The 21865-nt window shown below is 35.3% G+C and overlaps 1 protein-coding gene across 2 annotated transcripts in view; it reads right to left on the reverse strand.

Annotated features, from left to right (window-relative positions):
- The window catches only part of LOC120635695 (alpha-1,6-mannosyl-glycoprotein 2-beta-N-acetylglucosaminyltransferase), a 68330-nt gene extending 46623 nt beyond the window's left edge, over window positions 1-21707 (reverse strand). For both annotated transcript variants that reach the window (XM_039906807.1, XM_039906805.1), the window contains exon 1: window positions 21300-21707. The gene's annotated coding sequence lies outside the window, so the exon portion shown is untranslated. The remainder of the gene's footprint in view (window positions 1-21299) is intronic.
- Window positions 21708-21865: the final 158 nt, after the last annotated feature.

The raw sequence follows: 21865 nt of genomic DNA on the forward strand, positions 1-21865 counted from the left end.
CGAAAGCTTATAGAAAAGTCCTATTATAGTAAAAAGGATAACGTAAACGATAAAAAAGCTTGGGTGTAAACAATTGCTCCAACCAGGTTGCTTCTTAAATATTTACTAATGACAATGTGCGATGGTGATAACAAAAAGAACACCCGGCTAAGTGTGTTGTGGGCTTCTTCTTAGACCAGGGCGCGTTTGGAACCCTCGTAGCTTTAGTTTTAAGTTTACGATTGTAGTTAACGCCATCACTACTCACTGCTATGTACACATTTTGTATATAATAATCAACGCATCAAAAGTGCCATCTATATGCCTATTTGAATAAAGAAATAGTTGACTTTGACTATAGCGTGAAACTTGGGTAGAGGAATGAGGAAAATGGGAGAGGAAAAACCGTAATAAACGCCGACGAAGAACGCGGCCAACAGCTACCAAATATTTCTTATTCACATTTTTTTTTTTTTAAATAAAACTAAATATTTCACTTGTTGTTTTTACTAAACAAAGCAGCTGTGCCAATACCTACTACGTACGTTGGACGATTTTAATTATTCAATTCCGGTGATAGTCGACCTTCGGCACGCGAATGAAAAATTCGGTAACTGACATTAATTTAATTATTAAGGTACCTACAGAAGGTCCCAAAGGGGCTGACGTCGGACCGCCTGTCTGTCGGTCGTTAATAAAAAAAAAATAATTATTAGTAATTGTGGTGATGGCAGATCAGAATACGGTTAATACAGTTGTCAATTGTAGCACCTCTTCCAGCGTGTATCCGCGAAATTAAAAAAAATTATAAATCCGGGATCCGGGACTTCTCGTTTAAAACCTCAACGCCCACCTCTGCGCCAAAGAGGTCGTCAAATAATGGTATTAAGTAAACGCCATCACTACTCACTGCTATGTACACATTTTGCATATAATAATCAAAGCATCAAAAGTGCCATCTATGTGCCTATTTGAATAAAGAAATATTTGACTTTGACTATAGTGCGAAAAAGTATGTCGGAGCGTGTTAGCGGAATGGGTAGAGGAATGAGGAAAACTGCATGCCACAGAGTTCGCCATAATGTGCGTGAAAGTGTTTTCGTTGCTTTGTTTTGTCCTTTTTTATTTATTCCACTACAAGTAAGCCCTTGACTGCAATCTCAGCATCAAATAATGGAATTAAGTCATTTATGCATAGAGGTATTATTATGTTAGGGAGTGTTTGAATAATTCAAACAAAAAGTGACACACTCGTGTTTTAATTATTCACATACTTCCAATTCTTGTTGATATTAGACACTGCAGCTGCGCAAATAGGTAACATAACATGCGTATTATGATGTGAAATATTCAATTCCAGGGATAGTCAACCTTTGGCTCGCGAATGAAAATTCCTGTCACGATATTAATTGGGTTATTACATATTGGATAGAAGCAGGCGTTACTTTGCGGAAATCCATGATATATTATCAAAATTAAGCTTAATTTGCTATACTCCGCGAAAAGCAGGAGAATCTGTGTGGTGTAATTTATAATTTCTTCAATCCTTATACTCCACACCAAACAGATCTTCGGCAATATACCCTCTACGCACGTTTCGCTCCGAAACCGGAGCATCCTCAGATGTTGACTTTACAATGTTCATTGTATATATTGTATAGTATAAGGATTGAAGAAATTAGAAATTACACCACAGAGATTCTCCTGCTTTTCGCGGAGTATAGCAAATTAAGCTTAATTTTGATAATGAGTTATTACAGTGCTTACAAAATATAAAACTGCATAACATAATTAATGGTATAAATAAATGATTTTTATGTGTGTTCCACGAAGAACAGATGGACGACGGGGTCTTTAGGTGCGGGAATTGCGACCCCGCAACGGTAAACTAAGTGTATGTCGGCCCCTAATGAGGTGGACAGACGACATCAAGCGGGTCGCTGGGAGCCGCTGCACAAGCGGGCCGGTACCGTGAGTTTTGGAACTCCCTACAAAAGACCTATGGCCAGCAGGGTGATTGTGTATATTGCAAAACTGCCATTCTTTTATGAGTGTAGATATTTCTTTTGGAGTTTACTCCTTAAGAATCGATTTTTATATATAAGGCGCCCGGTATGAGAAAAATGTGAGGAGTAAAATATTTGTACTAATGAATGACCTAGTTACGTTTTCGCTTTGCGACGTTGCATGCCCGGCAACCGTGATGCGCAAACATGCAACGTCGCTTTCGTTTAATTAACTTATCTCTCGTAGGCTACTTTTAAGAAGTTACACTTCCGCCGTTTGTGAATAAATTGCACAGGATTTTTAATTTACCCTTTCATATGGTATTAATCTTTATTCAGTTAAATAAACTCTTTTTGTGTATGTTTCGACAATCGTACTTAAGGAGTAAACTCCAGTCGTGCGTCGGAGCTGACACACACTTTTTTTTTTAATATTTTAATTTAAAGATATGTATTACATTTATAATTACACATCTATATATATATATAAAAGAAAGTTGTGTTACACAATTTATAATTCGAGAACGGCTGGACCAATTTTTATGATATTTGATTTTTTGATTCCTCTTAGACCGGAAAAGGATAAAAAGTATTAAAATAAATTCATCAAAAAAAGATCTGCGGTACGAAGTTCGCCGGGACAGCTAGTATATATATATATATATATATATATATATATATATATATATATGTAGAGAGTATCGAATCTAATAGTAGTCACCATAGTATCAACCTATTACCGGCCCACGAGGTTAACGCCGTTGTCAACCACCCTCAGTGGCGTGCACTTCATACATGCACAAAAGCACTGCATACCCAAATTATTTCATATCACACGTATTGGAGGGGAATTTTTCAATTTTAATTTCTTAATGACAAAGTTGCTTGGTAGCACCCGGCTCCGCTTTCATCTCTCACAACATAGAAAAATTTTAAAATGTAAAATGTAAATTGTTGATATTGGAAAAGAGCAACTGCTGAGTTTCTTGCCGGCTTCTTCTCGGTAGAATCTGCCTTCCGAACCGGAGGTAGAGCACACAGACAGACTTGACGTTTCAAAAGTGCTTATAAGTGGCCTACTTGAAATAAATGAATTTTTAATAGCAAAGAGTCGTTTATTTGAACAAAATACCTTTAATTTATTTTTATTTTATTAAAGAAAAATAAAATAATAATAATTGAAAGGTATTTTTTTAAAACAAAACGACACTTTGGTGATGAAAGGTTGGCCATCCCTGTTTTATTATTTTCCATAGTGTAACCTTCATGCTTTTATGTGGCAAGGCCAATCATATTAACATCTCGTTAATGTTTTGTGTGCCGCTTTCCAATAAACCAACTATAGGTACCTACCACCTACTAAATATTTGATATATTTAGTAGGTAGTACTAGTTAGGACTTCAGATTTATCCTATAGCCAGTGGCGTGCACATCATACATGCTCAAAAGCTTTGCCTACCCTAAAATTTGCGTCTTACTCATAAATGCGAAGGATTTGTCATGGCATCTAGCTCCTTTATTACCCTTACTTACCCGACCAGGGATAAACCATATGCCTATAGCTCATCTTCCTCAGGAACACAACGAGGAGGATGTTAAGGCCGCAGTCCACCACGCTAGCCCAGTGCGGATTCGTGGACTCCACACAACTTCGAGAACAGAATGGCATGAATGCAGGTTTCCTTCATCGTTGAAGCAAGTCAATGAATTTTTAATTACTCAAAGCGAACTTAACTCGTACGCTCAGGTTGCCCTTAAAAATATCACTTTTAGTGATATTTTTAATAGCAATAGATTGTATTGTGTTGCAATAAAGTTTTTCTATTCTATTCTATAACTTTAAAAAGGGAGAGTTGCGTGATGGGATTCGAACTCGGCCCCCGAATGTGAAGTCCTATCCACTGTGCTATCACCGCATCGCAATTTGGGACACATTTTTTAAATTTTCTCTGGACTAGCCTGAAGGGAGACTACGGCAGTGGCTAGTTACGCCCTACTGATAAAGACGTACCGTAAAAACCGATTAGCAGTATGGGGCTAATCATTACTGCCATACACAAGCTACCATCTTAGACTTTGTATCATCACTTACCACCAGGCAGTTGCGTGCACTTCATACATGCACAAAAGCACTGCATACCGTAAAATTTTCATAAAACTGGCGACGGAGGAGGATTTTGCTATTTTAAGCCTGGTCCAAATTCCTGTGCACGCAAATGCCACCAGGCGAGATTGCAATCAAGGGCTAACTTGTGGCCAGTGGCGTACATAGAGGGTATTTTTTTTTTTTTTTTTTACAATTGAAATATCAGCTTTAATTGGTACTCATAATGGTATAGCTTTTATCGCAGTAATAAACCTTTAATAGCCTTTTATTTTATCTATCTCATGGATTTCACAGGGTATGCAGATGATATATTTGTGGGATTGAGTATACGCTTTTATAATATGATTCCTAAGTAAATTTTGGACCTACCAATGCATAAGTTTAAAGAATGTGTTAAAACACATTTATTACAGCGAGGTTATTATACAATTGATGAGTTTCTTAATGACAAGGTTGCTTGGAAGCATCCGCCTCCGCTTTCATCTCTCACAAGATAGAAAAATGAATGTTAAAATGTAAAATGTAAATTTTTGATGTTGGAAAAGAGCAACTGCTGAGTTTCTTGCCGGCTTCTTCTCGGTAGAATCTGCCTTCCGAACCAGTGGTAGAGTCACTACACACGGACAGACTTGACGTTTTAAAAGTGCTTGTATTAGGCCTACTTGAAATAAATGAATTTTGAATTTTGAATTTTTTTTAATATAAAATTAAGAAAATCTCCAGTACGAGTTATAAATACTTAAGGATAGGAATTGAAAGAGTTATAAAAAGCCTACCCTCAAGTATTTATAACACGTACTGGAGATTTTTTTCATTTTATATAATCTCCATACCCTGTGCATACCCTCTATGCACGCCACTGCTTGAAATGAAATTAAATGAAAATAATAATTAATACATCAACATGCAAAATTTAAACATTAATTTATATTAATAATAATCTTATTTTTTATCAATTATATATACCCATAGCAGCTAAGGAATTCTGCGATGGTATAAAATGATCTGTCACACAACCATAGAAACAGTTTCCTTTTAAAGGTTTTCAAGGGTAGTTTTTTTTTCATTTTTTTTTCAAATTTATTATATATTTGGCAGCTCATTGCGTAAGGCGCTTGGGGTAGAATAGAAAAAAGTGAAGCCTCTCGTACCAGAGATTATCCGGGGAAGTACTACGGACGTTCTTATTTCAGGTGCTTAGCATCACCGCGTAGGCACTCGTATGTAGAAAAACTCAGATAGGGCACCCTGTAGATACGACATTCGGAACCGCTATCATATGGTATTTAGTGACATACAAACATACATGTTACATCAGCGAACAATTCGATGGAATTTCAATAGCCTAGTCGTAGTACCATCACAGTACAGCAAACGTACAGTATGTGGCCACTTTTAGTCCCCGTTCTTTAATATATGCCTTAATTTATGTTGAAAATATTGAACTTAACTTAGCATATGGAATTTGTGCGATTAAACTAAGTCGGTTGTAATGGCTCGATATAATTAAAAAAATCATGACATCATTATGTCACCACTCTGTTCAAAATTAATTTATTTCAAGATTACTTTACTCGTATAAGAACTTTTGAAAGGTCACGTCAGTCTGTTTGTGGTGACTACCATCGGTACCGAAGTTTGTTTCTACAGAGAAGAAGCCGGCAAGAAACTCAGCAGTTGCTAATTTCAAACCTTCCAATTTTAAATGAGAGATATTATATAATATAATATTAAATATTATGTAATTTAATATTCCGATAATATTTTGAATTTGTCGATATTTCGACCCAGTTGCATGGATCGTGGTCAAGACGGGACTCGTGGTATGTACCCGTTGATCTATGCTTAAAAAATGTTGATTAACCACGAAAATCTTAGTTTAAAATCTTTAAATGAATAGTAGTTCGCTGTAAAAAATGTGTTCAAACATATTCTTTAAACTATAAAAGTATATGCTTTTAAATCCTATTATAAAAGCATATACTCAATGTCACAAATTATTTCTGTACCTTACGCATACGATCTGCAGATATCAATAATTTATGTCCAGTTCGTGTGTCGATTGTTTATTATGAGTTTCGTTTATAAAGAAATAAAATAAATATACTGCGACAATACACACATCGCCAACTAGTCCCAAAGTAAGCGTAGTGGTTACTAAGATAACTGATGAATAATTTTAGCATATAGATAAACACCCAGACACTGAAAAACATACATGTCCATCACACAAACCTTGTCTAGTTGTGGGAATCGAATCCATGGCTTTGGACTCAGAAAGCAGGGTCGCTGCCCACTGCGCCAATCGGCCGTCACCGTTTATAAAGAGCAATTTTTTTCTTGCAAATACTATATTGTTATAAATAGGTGTAGGTATTGTGAAGCGATTATTATTAAACCTATTTCTTAAAAGATTTCACGGATACGCGTGATTTAAGTGTATATATTATATTGATTGATATTTAAATTACTGCGTGTTTTCTAAACCGTGGCAAATTGCGTCATAAAGATATAGGTGTACATTACTGAAGATTATATGCAAAAGGCTGCGGCGAAACGAGTTTCACATCATTTAATTTATATGCTTGTTTATACTTAATATTATAAAGGCTAAAGAATTTGTGTGTGTTTGTTTGTTTGTACCGAATAGGTGCCGAATTTTCTAGACCGATTTAGACCATTTCTTCGCCAAAAGAAAGCTAAACAATCACGAATTAATATAGGCTATAATTTATTTTCAAAAAAATTGAGGAGATCCTTAAGTTTTTATTTTTAAATTTAAAAATAATGTATGTTCATAAAAACATTTCTAAAGGAGAATGCTGATGTAGTATGGGATTTGGTTTCACATAGTACTTATAAGGTGCCTTCTTGGAATTTATCTCATTTGGAAGGGTTTAATAATTACAATACATTACCAAAAACATTAAAACTCTAGTTCGCCGGATTTCAAAGTTACATGCAAATGAAGTTCGTGAATTAAGGTTATTTTTGACAAATGCGATTGTGTACCTACCTTTTGATGGTACTGTTCACCGAGAGATTTTTTAACCGTCGAAGAGGATTGGGATTCTAGAGGTTGTTTTTTAAAAATAAAAACTTAACTTTTGATACCAATTTAAAAGAGACCAAACGAAACCGTGTTCCGGCAGTCACCTTTACGAAAAAAAAAAAATTGGTTGCCTGTAAAGTCGGTATACGGGCGAAAGTTTTACGTGACAACGACTTTGAGTGGTAAAATAATTTTAATGTGAATATTCATTCGTATAGTAGGAAGAAGGATGAAATAATAGTAACAATTTAAAACATTTATTTATAAAAAGAATTATATTTAAAACATTAATTTATACAAAGAATCTCGCACTGAATTTCATATTAACAAAATTTTATTTTTACCTTTACACATACATACGTATTTATATACAAATATACATACAATAACTTGCAATACATTTGCGTACAATGAAACAGCGTTTACTACAAAGGGACGCGTGCCTTTCACTTTTTATGTCTGTCTCTCTCGCTCTTAGGCGGGCGCGTGCCTCTCACTCGCTCTCATTGTGAGCGCATAACGTGAGCGGAGCGTAACGCAGTTTCTTGAAGTGTCACCCGGCAAACCAATTTATAAGACGTTGTCACGTCAAAATGTGACTGAAATAATTTGAATATTAGAAGTAAGAATAAACTTACAGTGCAATATACAGTGCAACCTTAATATAACGTACCTCAATATAACGACTTACTCGATTTCACAAATTCTTCGTAATCCCCTTGAATTGTCCATAAGAGTCAATATAAAATATACCTTTACATTGCGAACATTCTTTGCGTACAACCTCTTTATAACGAATTTTCAACTATCAAGAAAAAGTATTCATACCTCTAATTAACGAATTTTGCCAACCCAAAACCTTTATATAAAGTTTCCACCAATAATATTACTCTTAATCTTATAATGTGGTTCATGTCTCGACATGTTTCGACACGCTTTTGTTTGTACAGTAATCACTGTTGTTTTGATGGAGAGTAATGTAAACACCTCTGCTCGTCACTATTGTTAAAGATTTAAGTTAAAATGGCTCAGAATTATTCTTTTTATTAATTTTTATTCTTTTACCTCTTTATATTATTTTACGAATTTTAGACCAATCTAACCTCAACATACCCAACAAACCTCAGTACGAATATTTTCTTGTTCCCCTCCGATTTGTTATATCGAGGTTGCACTGTACTAGGTAACATAAAATTCATAATTCCTTTAAAGGAAATTGCATACAATTCTACAATAAACTACATATTGACATCTTGGGGATGTCTCTTAAAAGTTCAAAGTTTGCATTAAACTTAAGCTTATAGAAAAGTCCTATTATAGTATAAAGGACTACGTAAGCGATAAAAAAGCTTGGGTGTGAATTATTTCTGTAACCAGGATGCCTTTCTAGTAATTTCAAATGACAATGTGAGATGGTGATAACAAAAAAAAACTACTTAGACCAGGAACCCACGTAGCTTTAGTTTTAAATGATAAATATAGTTATCGCCATCATCTCACTGACGTGTACTTCTCATGTACCTAATGTACGCATCAAAAGTGCCACGCTACATATATTGTTATATTGGCCTACTTGAATAAAGATACCTTTGACTTTGACTTTGAATTGCAATAATGAAACCCAAAGTAACAAAATTTATTATTATAAATAATGGGTTGATATGATGTGACGACCCCTGCCGGAGATCGTTTCCGGGGAACTCCCACTTTAAAACCACAGAGCTCATCCAATCGGAGGTCGTCGAAATAAGATGATGGAGACATTTTCTTGGCACGTGTCACTTTTTATATCGATTCTTTACAGTTCAACATACAATGTAGCATTATTTTTTGTTCGGACGACCTCAGCTTATCTTTGTTTTCTTTAAGAATAGCCTTTTCTTCTTATGACATTGAATACAGGTCGTAAAAGCGCAAAAGCACTGTCTTACCTAAAAATTATACAGGGTCGAAGCAAAAATGCCAGAAAGCTCTCGGCCTGAATCGGTTTATATAGAAACTAACAACTTTTGTTCTTCAACTTTTTTTTATAATTCTATAGTTTGTGAAATATTGAATAATCAATATTTTACATGGACACTCTATTTTTTACTACTACGCGAAGTAACGTCACTCTTTGAAACCGCTCACCGCACCACCAGGGAGGTCGTTTATTTTTGATCTTAAAAATGTATTATTATAAAAGAGATATTTTCTAATGACAATGTGAGATGGTGATAACAAAAAGAACACCCGTCTAAGTTTGTTGTGGGCTTCTTCTTAGAGCAGGGCGCGTTTGGAACCCTCGTAACTTTAGTTTTAAGTTTACGATTGTAGTTAACGCCATCACTACTCACTGCTATGTACACATTTTGTATATAATAATCAACGCATCAAAAGTGCCATCTATGTGCCTATTTGAATAAAGAAATATTTGAGTTGACTTTGACTCGATCGAAGAATATAGTCGATAAATCGGCAGAAAGTTGTAAATTATGAAACTTTTTATTTTTATTTTTTTATTAAATATTAATAACATATTATACAAGTTAGCCTTTGACCGCAATCTAACCTGGTAAGTGATGATGCAGTCTAAGTTGGCAGCGGGCTAGTGTATTTCTGTGGTAATCTGTTATTTTACGCATATAACTTTCAATCCCTCCGTGAAAAATTTAAAGAAATAGGTATACTTACGGTAGCCTCACAATATATTTATAACAATATAGTATTTGTAAGACAACATATTAGTCTTTATAAACAAAAAGTGGATATAAACAGTCGACTTACAAGAAATGGTCATAAATTAGTGACATCTGCATATCGTCTGCGAAAGATGCAGAAGTCATTTGTAGGATTGAGTATACGCTTTTATAATATGATTCCTAAGGTAATTTTGGACCTACCAATGCATAAGTTTAAAGAATGTGTTAAAACACATTTATTACAGCAAGGTTATTATACAATTGATGAATTTCTTAATGACAAGGTTGCTTGGAAGCATCCGGCTCCGCTTTCATCTCTCACAAGATAGAAAAATGAATTTTAAAAAGTAAAATGTAAATTGTTGATAACTGCTGAGTTTCTTGCCGGCTTCTTCTCGGTAGAATCTGCTTTCCGAACCGGTGGTACTTTCACTACACACAGACAGACTTGACGTTTCAAAAGTACTTATATTACGCCTACATGAAATAAATGAATTTTGAATGTTTCACATCTGCCATGCGTCTCGAGACGGCTCACACATTTTTTTTCGAATTATCAGAGTCGACAAATCGGCAGGAAAATGTAAATCATGAATGTAACCTCGAAACAATCATTAACTTAGCCATGTACCGAGTAGAGTAATCGGTGGTTAAAATCAAATTGAAATCCAATTTACATGCCATTTAAAAATTATCGCAAATTGTACCTAACGTGAACTCAGTGGCAGCGCAGACATGTAATGGAATAGAAAAACTTTATTGCAACACAATACAACGAAAAAAAAAATGAAAATATATTTACTATCAAAAACAACATTTACAGATTCCATGTTACCGATGGTACCCACCAGGTATTCCTGTTCCGTGGGTGCCTATTTACAATTTATCAGCTTGAATTTCTGTTGTCACTCGAATTACAGTCGATTAAACAATTCGTACAATACACGCAAATATTATATCTTTAAACGAGCAATTCTTGTATATATATAACTAGCTATTGGATAGAAGCAGGCGTTACTTTGCGGAAATCCATGATATATTATCAAAATTAAGCTTAATTTGCTATACTCCGCGAAAAGCAGGAGAATCTGTGTGGTGTAATTTATAATTTCTTCAATCCTTATACCCCACACCAAACAGATCTTCGGCAATATACCCTCTACGCACGTTTCGCTCCGAAACCGGAGCATCATCAGGAGATGTTGACTTTACAATGAATAATTGTTAAGTTACTTAACAATTATTCATTGTAAAGTGGGGGTGTGGTGTGGGGTATAAGGATTGAAGAAATTATAAATTACACCACACAGATTCTCCTGCTTTTCGCGGAGTATAGCAAATTAAGCTTAATTTTGATAATATAACTAGCTGTTGCCCGCGACTTCGTCTGCGTTTGATTTTGTTTTTAAAGTATTCTGTATCGCTAAGCCTTCAATGAGTATAGTAGTATATCTTAATATATATAAATCTCCTGTCACGATGTTTGTCCGCGATGGACTCCTAAACTACTGAACCGATTTTAAATTAAATTGGCACACCGTGAGCAGTCTGGTCCAACTTAAGAGATAGGATAGCTTAGATCTTTAATTATAGTCGCAATTTTATTTTATTGCAAATTATTTGTCTTTAATTAATTGACAGTCACATGTTATATATATATATATATATATATACTACTATACTCATTTAAGGCTTAGCGATACTGAATACTTTAAAAACAAAATCAAACGCAGACGAAGTCGCGGGCAACAGCTAGTATATATATATATAACAGGTGACTCAACTAATTATAGACAAATAATTAGCAATAAAAAAAAATTGCGACTATAATTAAAGGTAAGCTATCCTATCTCTTAAGTTGGACCAGACTGCTCACGGTGTACCAATTTAATTTGAAATCGGTTAAGTAGTTTAAGAGTCCATCGCGGACAAACATCGTGACAGGAGATTTATATATATTAAGATTGGAATCTCGGAATCGGCTCCAACGATTTTCATGAAATTCAGTATACAGGGGGGCGATAAATCGTTCTAGCTAGGATTCATTTATATTGTAATCTCGGGCAAAAACTGCAAAAAATATCCTTTTTGAGAGATTCTGATGCGTGCGATGCGTAAGTATATCGGAATTGTCGGAATTGTTGTTTCTTTAAAGTTCTATAAAACAGTCCGCGACAACATACGAATATTTTCTTAAGTCGGCTCATTCGCGGACGAAGTCGCGCGGGTCCGCTAGTTATTGATAAAGTTGCAATTTCTATAATATTATGCTAGACACAAGAAAAGTTTTTCTGTTGAATCATAGGTTAAGGTAGCAAGCCAGGAAACAGTAATAGTACTTAGTGCTAGGGTGCAAATGCTGCCTTATCACTGAGAAAGATCTTTTGAAGGCAAACCGAGCGTGCGAAGCCGATAAAAAGATGGAAAGAGGATGGTGCATAAAGTATGTTACAAAAAATTAAATAAACCTACATACATTCTACATTTACATAATAACTACAAAAATACCGATATAAATTTATATTTACTACAATATATTTAGGATTAGGTTTTAAATCAGCATGCGCATTGATTAACATGCGAAATATTATTTCGACAGCCGATTAGCGCAGTGGGCAGCGACCCCGCTTTCTGAGTCTAACGCCGTGGGTTCGATTCCCACAACTGGAAAATGTTTGTGTGATGAACATGAATGTTTTTAAGTGTCTGGGTGTTTATCTGTGTTTTATAAGTATTTATATAAATTTTCATAAATATATTCATCAGCCAACTTAGTAACCATAACACAAGCTACGCTCTCTTTGGGGCTAGATGGCGATGTGTGTAATGTCGTATATTTATATTCATGTTTATCCCACAAACATTTATCAGTTGTGCGAATCGAAACCACAGGCCATGGACTCGGAAAGCGGGGTCGCTGCCCACTGCGCCAATCGGAAACAAACCAACGGTGCAACTGATCCCCGTAACTCTTACGTAACTATTTGATAAAACCTTAAAAGTGAAAGTTACGGGCATCCCAACTTGAGATGTCGTAAGGTATGGCAAAATTACTATACCTATGATGAAGAGGTCTTTGAAGACTTGTTAAAAAAACCGGCAGCGTGTTATTTTGAGGCATTAAAAATAAACGTTTATGCAATAAACATCAAGTGACAACGAGTAAGATCTTATAAAATATCTTACAAAATTACTATAGTTTACCTTAGAGATGAAAAGATCTTTGACGATTTATTAAAAAACCGGCAGCGTTTTGAGGCGCATACGAAACGTTAAAATGAAACGGTTTATGTAATGAAAATGAAGTTACAACGAGTAAGATCTTATAAAGTATATTATATATGTTACAAAATTACTATCGTTTACCTTAGTGATGAAAAGATATATTGACGACTTTTTAAAAAACCGGCAGCGTGTTATATCGAGGCGCATACGAAGCATTAAAAAGAAACGGTTTATATCATAAAAATCGAGTGACAACTTTTTCAAAAAATTATATCCAATTCATTGGGTTCCATAGAAGTGTCATACTTGGCAGAGGTGAGAAATAGTTGGTCTGCTCTTAGTCCCAGTATTTTGCCGGTTTCTTTTACAGAGACAGTGGGACGATATTATTTGCAAAAAAACCTTTGATACACTTTTAGACCAAATGCCATCTAAAAGACACCGTGCTCGTCTTCTCGCTCTCTCTGCTAAGGAGTCCGGCTACTGGCTACATGCTCTCTCTTCAGCTAACCTGGGCACTATGTTAGACCACACCACTCTGTCAGTGGTGATTGGTCTTAGGCTTGGCGCCTCTATAATTCAGCCTCATCGATGCCACTGCGGTGACAGCGTTGACACCTACGGTCACCATGGACTCTCCTGTTCAAGAAGCGCTGGTCGCTTCTCTCGCCAAAGCACCATCAACGACATCATCCGACGATCTCTTGCTACCGCTCACGTACCAGCTGTATTAGAACCTATTGGTTTGGCGCGGAGCGATGGCAAGAGACCTTATGGTATGACGCTCATACCTTGGAGGCTTGGAAGGTCACTTCTGTGGGATGCAACTTGTGTTGATACCGTAGCTGCATCACACATCCAGGCCACCTCGTCAATGGTGGGTGCGGCTGCTACCAGTGCCGAGCAGGCCAAGAGGCGTAAATATGAAAACCTGGATAGCAGCTTCATTTTTGTGCCTTTTGGAGTAGAGACTTTGGGACCGTGGGGTCCGGAGGCAAGAGGCCCTTTTCAAAGAATTATTGAATAGGGTTATCGAGTCTACCGGCGATCCTAGAGCGGGCAGTTACCTTGGCCAACGAATTAGTTTGGCCATCCAAAGGGGCAATGCTGTCAGCCTCTTAGGAACTGTGCCTTGCTGCGGTGGTTTCGAGGACGTTTTAGATTTTATTTAGTTTTATTTTAATCAATATTTTTGAATGAATTCGAGTCTCCTAAAAAATTACTATAGTTATATCTTAGTTATGAAAAGGTCGGCAAGCTAAAAAACCGGCAGCGTGTATTTTTGACTCTCATACGAAACATTAGAAACCAATTGCCTTCGGAAGGCAAATTACAACGAACCGAGTTTATTTTCAAGAGCCGGCTTCTTGAAAAGAAACTCAGCAGATTGCTCTTTTTCAACATAATTTTACAGTTTAAAATGAAAAAATATATATACTACTATAATAAATTTTCTATCTAGCGTTGTCGTTAAGAAATTCAATATAAATCGTATAGTAACCACGATTTATTAAATGTGTTTTAGCACATTTGTTTTCTATTCGTCCTTTATTTTCCTAACTGTGTAGTGGTATACTAATAAAGAGTTAAATAATAAAAAAAAAAATTGGCAGGTCCTAAATTACCCTGGGAATCATATTAAATTCAAAAATTCAAAATTCATTTATTTGATGTAGGCCTAATATAAGCACTTTTGAAACGTCAAGTCTGTCTGTGTGTCAACTCTACCGGTTCGGAAGGCAGATTCTACCGAGAAAAAGCGGGCAAGAAACTCAGCAGTTGCTCTTTTCCAACATCAACAATTTACATTTTACATTTTAACATTCATTTTTCTATCTTGTGAGAGATGAAAGCGGAGCCGGATGCTTCCAAGCAACCTTGTCATTAAGAAATTCATCAATTGTACAGTAACCTCGCTGTAATAAATGTGTTTTAAAATATTCTTTAAACTTATGCATTGGTAGGTCCAAAATTACCTTAGGAATCATATTATAAAAGCATATACACTCATTTTGACTCCGTAATCAGGATATTGAGATATGGTTTTGATAATCGTATTATAAACTGCGAAGGTCCCGTCTTAATTCCACTTAAAGCGCCGGTTTCGCAATGTTAAGATAAAAGGTTTAATTTATAGCTATCTAACAGATAAATTAATAGATATTTAGGTATCATCATCAGTGGCGCGCACTACATACATGCACAAAAGGGCAGCATACCCTAACATTTTCATATAACTCGCAGTAACTCCATTACGAGTTATAAAAAACCTACCCTTAAGTATAACTCGTACTGGAGATTTTCTTCAATTTATATCATTTGCATACCCTGTGCATACCCTCTATGCTCGCCACTGGTTACGAGTACTATACATTTCAGACACTTTAAAGCTACCAAAATAATGACGTAACTTCACGTAAATTCAAATCAAATCAAAATCAAATCCTTTTATTTGCATAAAACATTGTAGGTATACATGTTTAGTCATAATATATGACATGCAAATCTTAATTTAAACAAATTCATTTGTGTAATAATTAATAAAACATCAAAATAAATAAAATCAAAATAATCGGCTGCATATAATAAAATTTCATTAATTTTACTGTATGGAACAATAAACATGGAATGTCAAGTAAAAAATAACTAAACCAATAAATATATTTTATTATCCAAGAACTCCTTTACCGAGTAATAGCATTTATCAACCAACCAGTCACGTAATTTTGCCTTGAATTTCAAAAATGGTCCTGATGCTCCCATTTTTATATATGTGTATCAGACAACTATTTTAAAAACTTTTACAAAAATGCAGACCGATCCAAGGGACCAATCATCTCTTAAACTCAATTTTAATGCCTCCGTGGGTAGGAGCGCGACCACATTTCCTGCGTCAGAAAATACGTGACGTCTGGTGGCCCTGGGATCTTACTCTATAAAATTGATAAAAAATTTCATTCCGTTTCCCGGAGGAAACTTATTGTTTATCTGGATAAAAAGTCGTCTATATCTATATCACACCAAAGTCCCCAAAAAAATAATGATTTAAGAAAAAAAAATATTCAAACACAAAATTCCACATCTAGTGGCAAGAGCCACAGACAAGTCGAGTGGTGAAAGGTAAATGTATGCCTAGGAATCTTCTTTGAGTAGGCGGTACTTACTAAGGCATTGCTTTGTGCGTCCTTAATGAAAACGGGCATTCGTTTTTTAAAGTGATGATTGATTTTTGATCGTAAAATCCAATAACACGCTATCTGCTTTTATCTTTATATCCCTATATTCCATATACTATCTTCAATTAAACAATGTGTTGAAACACATTTATTAAAACGAGTTAGAGCGTGGTGTGTTGCGTACATCAATATCTATACTTATAATAAAACTGTAACTGAAAGATTTCTGTACATTTAATATATTTTGAATATTTTGACCGGGGGATGCTTTATAATCGATACAGAGACCAAAACAGATTTTTATTTAATTTTCGTCTGTCTGTCTGTCTGTCCGGGCATCAAGTGAAAACTACTGAACGGATTTAAACAAAGTTTGGTATAGTGGTAGCTGGTATCCCGGGTCAACATATAGAATACTTTTTATCCCGATAAATAATAAGTTTTCTTCGGAAAATGGGATAAAACTTTTTATCAATTTTACTTAATATATCCGTTAAATTTTCACCGATTTTAATATTTCTTTTTACATTTGCCAGATATTTACATTCATGACATTGAGTTGGTGGGTATTTTGATATAAATACGACTGCATTATCGATGCACCGCAGTCCTACATGGACTCGAACGATGCAAAGATACCTCCCGCAGGGTGATTACGTATCTCGCGACAGGTTTGCGACAGGCGTAAATCTTGCAATCACTGCTGTCAAACGTCACTTTTCCATACAATAAATAAACATAAGCCTGTCGCGAGATACGTAATCACCCTGCCGGTGTCTTAGTCGTTTATCATATGTTTACGATTCCCCCAAACATTACGATCCGCTGAATCGGTTTCGTAACTTTAGATTGCCTAACGTCGTTAATCATCACATAAGAGTTAGTGAAACATTCTTTTACTCTAGGAATCACCAAAATCGCTATTCCTAGGTTTAGTGAAATGAAAGGGAATAAGTGCCTTGAATGAGAGGAAATACTTATAACGGAAAGTCGTAGTTTTCTCCGGTTACGGTATCCCAAGCACAAGATTTTGCCGCTCACGATCGCGGAGTCGTTTTCGAGTATCGAAATTCCTGAACTGAGTAAAATGGATTTTTGAAATACGTATTGGATAGAAGCAGGCGTAACTTTGCGGAAATCCTTGATATATTATGAAAATTAATCTTAATTTGCTCCGCGAAAAGCAGGAGAATCTGTATTGTGTAATTTATAATTTCTTCAATCCTTATACTCCACACTAAACAGATCTTCGGCAATGTACCCTATACGCACGTTTCGCTCTGAAACCGGAGCATCCTCAGGAGATGTTGACTTTACAATGAATAATTGTGTGGAGTATAAGGTTAGAAGAAATTATAAATTACACACACACACACACAGATTCTCCTGCTTTTCGCGGACTATAGCAAACTAAGCTTTATTTTTATAATTTTAAATATGCATTGTTTTGGGTCGGGCAAATAGATTAGACACATATTCTGTTTTTCTTTTTATGAATTTTCAGTACCAGCCAGGAGTTAAGAAATCGGCGGTGTCAACATGCGTGCCTCGGGGAGCACGTTAAGTCTTCGGTCTTGGTTATTTTACGCATTGGAGCAGCGTGGTGGGTCTGTGCTCCGAAACTGTATCTTCTATAAGAGAAGAGTCCTTTGCCCTGCGGTAGGACATCAGTAGTCTGCGGATGACGTATTGTTGAAGTTCCTTTTAAAATCACTGTTATTGTTGTTTGTTATTGCGTGCTTAATTACTTTAATTTATTTCAGTCATTGTACACTACTTTCAGTATTATGCCGGTTTGTATTTATTACGTCGAGTTGAGATAGACATCTTACTTCACGGTATGGAGATCGATATGCGAAAGGGAATCCTCGATTGCGAGCGCGCAAATGTTGTGCTAAGGGTTCATACTTCATAGCTGAGTAAATATAAGTGGAGTCATATAACGGATTTCGCCCCGGCAAATTCTTGACGCGGTTGTAATGCTGCCCTTTATTCACACCCTCGTTCAAATCATCTTAATATATATAAATCTCTTGTCACGATGTTTGTCCGCGATGGACTCCTAAACTACTTAACCGATTTTAAATTATATTGGCACACCGTGAGCAGTCTGTTCCAACTTAAGAGATAGGATAGTTTAGATTTTTAATTATAGTCGCAATTTTATTTTATTGCAAATTATTTTTCTATAATTAATTGACAGTCAGATGTTATATATATATATAATACTACTATACTAATTTAAGGCTTAGCGATACTGAATGCTTTAAAAATACAAAAACAAACGCAGACGAAGTCGCGGGCAACAGCTAGTATTATATATATTACATCCCTAGGAGTGTAATGTTGACGGCCGATGGCGCAGTGAGCAGTGACCCCGCTTTCTGAGTTACTGGCTGTGGGAATCGAACTCCCACAACTGGAAAATGTTACTGTGATGACCATAAATGCATTTATTGAGCAACTGCTGAGTTTCTTGCCGGCTTGTCGGTAGAATCTGCCTTCCGAACCGGTGGTAGAGTCACTACAAACAGATAGACTTGACGTTTCAAAAGTGCTTATATTTGGCCTACTTGAAATATATAAATTACTATTAATAATACTAGCTGGGAGTTTATCTGTATATATTATAAGTATTTATGTATTTTAGCATATCTGTTTTGTATGGCTCAGTATTGCTATCTCGCTTCAACGTCTAATGGCGTCTCTGTCACTCACCAAAACCCGACAAGCGCCAACCAAAGAATACTTAATAATCACTATTTATATAGGTACGTTGATTATCGAAAATTCCCTCCAAAGCTTATCATCGGAACGTTGTATTGCGGTGTTGTTGATATTAATTATTAGATATATGAAAATTATAATACCGCATTCGATATTCAGACTGCCGACGATAGCGGTCATTTAACTCCAGAAACAGCTTTACAATAGATTCAAAGGAAACGTAAACTATTTTTTCCCTAAAACTTCTTATAGTACATTTTGATACAAGTGTGCTTAATCGGTTGTAATGTTATCGAGGTAGCATTATGAGAACGGGCCGCAATCAAATTTAAATTGCAGTCTTGAATAGTTTGTTGTCCCGGGATAAAAAGTAGTCCATGCTACTCTCCGTCCTTCCAACAAACTCTATGCCAAAACTAAGGTCGATTGGTCACTTATCACTCGCGCAGTGGGCTGGGTGGTATCTGTATATTATAAGTATTTATGTATATTATTCATAAAAGTATATTCATTCATTCATTCATGTAGCATATTTGTTTACCGACCTAGAAATGTCTTCGATCCCAATGTCGAAAGGAAGGAACCTAATAACCTAGATATAAAAAAAAAACCAAGGCTAAAAGAACACAGGAAACTAATAAATACCTACATAGTTGCCTTTATGAACTCTCCCAGTGAAGAACTTAATAGATCCATTTGTTCAGAGATAGTGTTGAACGTGCGTTTCGCACGCTTGTCTTAAGAATAAACAAACAAACAGACTTAAGAGATTATACTTAGGGTTCCTCAATTGCTTTTAAACGTAATAAGGTAATCTAATCTATTGTCAGGCTACACGTAGGTAAGTGAGAATTATGATTAACAAGTAATAAAATAACTCATAAACAAGTGTACAATATGCAGTGCTACGCTGTTTAAATGCCTAATGCCTTGACGGCCGATTGGCGAGTTTGCAGTGACCCTGATTTCGGAGTACAAGGCCGTGGGTTCGAATCCCACTACTGGAAAATGTTTGTGTGAAGGGTCATGAATGATTTTCAGTGTCTGGGTGTTTTCTAAATATTTATGTATATTAATCATAAAAACTAATAATACAAGCTACACTTACTTTGGGGCTAGATGGCGATGTGTGCATTGTTATATTAAAAAAAAAATGGTTAAGACTTGAATAGCCTTTCAAAAGGTACTGCGTATGATCCGCAATATGCATATCCGACTTTTCAAGAGTTACGTGCATTTAAAACAATTAAATATCATCGAAGATTTTGAACTAAGATTTTCATGGTTAATCAACATTTCTTAAATATGGTTCAACGTGTAGGTACAACATACCACAATAATATTATCGGATTTTACGATATTTCGACCCAGTTGCATGGATCGTTGCCACGATCGATGCAACCGTTCCGTTCAATCCGTTGAACTATATTAAAGAATTGTTAATTATATCATCGTTTAGTAGTAGAGGTTTTTGTGACCGAGCTTGTCCGGGAAAGTACTATTGCCATGCTCATTTCTGCCACCATTACATTGCTGCTGCTTACACGTAAAATGGAAAAGAAAATTGCTTCTGCTTTTCTAGTCTGACAGGCATGTTTGTCTGTATATTATGAAAATTAAGCTTAATTTGCTATAGTCCGCGAAAAGCAGGAGAATCTGTATGGTGTAATTTATAATTTCTTTTCAGGTATTAAACTCAAAGTAACATGTTGTATGATAAATCATAGAACATGTTACTTTGGGTTTTCTCAAATTGATAAAAAATATCCTATAGAGAAGGCTCAAGTATAAAAGCTATCTATGTGCCAAACGATACATGCTCATATATAATGGCTTCACCACTCCTGATTAAAAATTGTTACAAATGCTCATTAAAGAAATTGTTAGATTTTTTGTTGGTTAAACTTCTGCGTACAAGTAATCTGCAATTTTTTTTCTTCTGTTTAACGTTTATGAATAATAATTTTATTTTTAATTTAAGTATTAAAAGTAGATGCTTCAGGTCTTATTAGCTTCCTCTCAGAGTACTGATGTGACAATATGGAATCACAACAAATCAAACGTGATTGTAGTGAAAAGGCCAACATCTTATATTAGTTTATAAGTTTGATAGTTATTTTATATTTAATAAAAACCGGGTTAGCCTATTTTAAGTGACTGTATGACATGGATACAAATATACTCAATGCAATCGCGTATAAACAAACTTTTAATATTACCAAGTTGCCGAGGTAGCCGTTTATGTCCTAACAACTTCGTCCGTGACCGCAAACGAAGTCTTGGTTACCAGCAAGATTATAATAAAAGTAAAATCTAAACTAGGATACCTAATACTGTAAACTCACCTATAAAATCCCAGATACCGTTTTCAACACATAAAATATACAGCAAACAAGTTAATTACGTAAAGACAACACCGTTTGAATATTAATTAACCCGTTTGCACCACACGCCTTAAAACTGGCCCATAATATAAATAAAAACACAAATTTATCACTCTGAGCAATACGTATTGATTACCAGTTCTTTTATAATTAATTCACTTATAATGAATATTTAAAAGTCTTTATAATGCAGCTAATAAAATTTTTGAACAATGTTACTGCTAAAACACAGGGCAATCACATGATTTTAATTTATTTAAATAGTTGATTGACTCAATATTTTTACGCAAAGTAAGTACACACTTTGCTAATGCGATGCGGTGACAAAATGAATTTTTAATTTTTATTGCGATTTTTTTGACATGCGATTTTGCGAATACCGTAAATAACTGTGTTACCATAAAACAATATTACTGAAAGTAACCAAACCACAGAATATAGAAAAAAACCTCATTATTAAAAAAAAAAACTGAGATATCCTGTGTATTGAACGCTTAAATGAGTTTTTAAGGTTGGCAATTAAATGA

This window comes from Pararge aegeria, chromosome 27 (assembly GCF_905163445.1).
Source record: "Pararge aegeria chromosome 27, ilParAegt1.1, whole genome shotgun sequence".
Lineage (NCBI taxonomy): Eukaryota > Metazoa > Arthropoda > Insecta > Lepidoptera > Nymphalidae > Pararge > Pararge aegeria.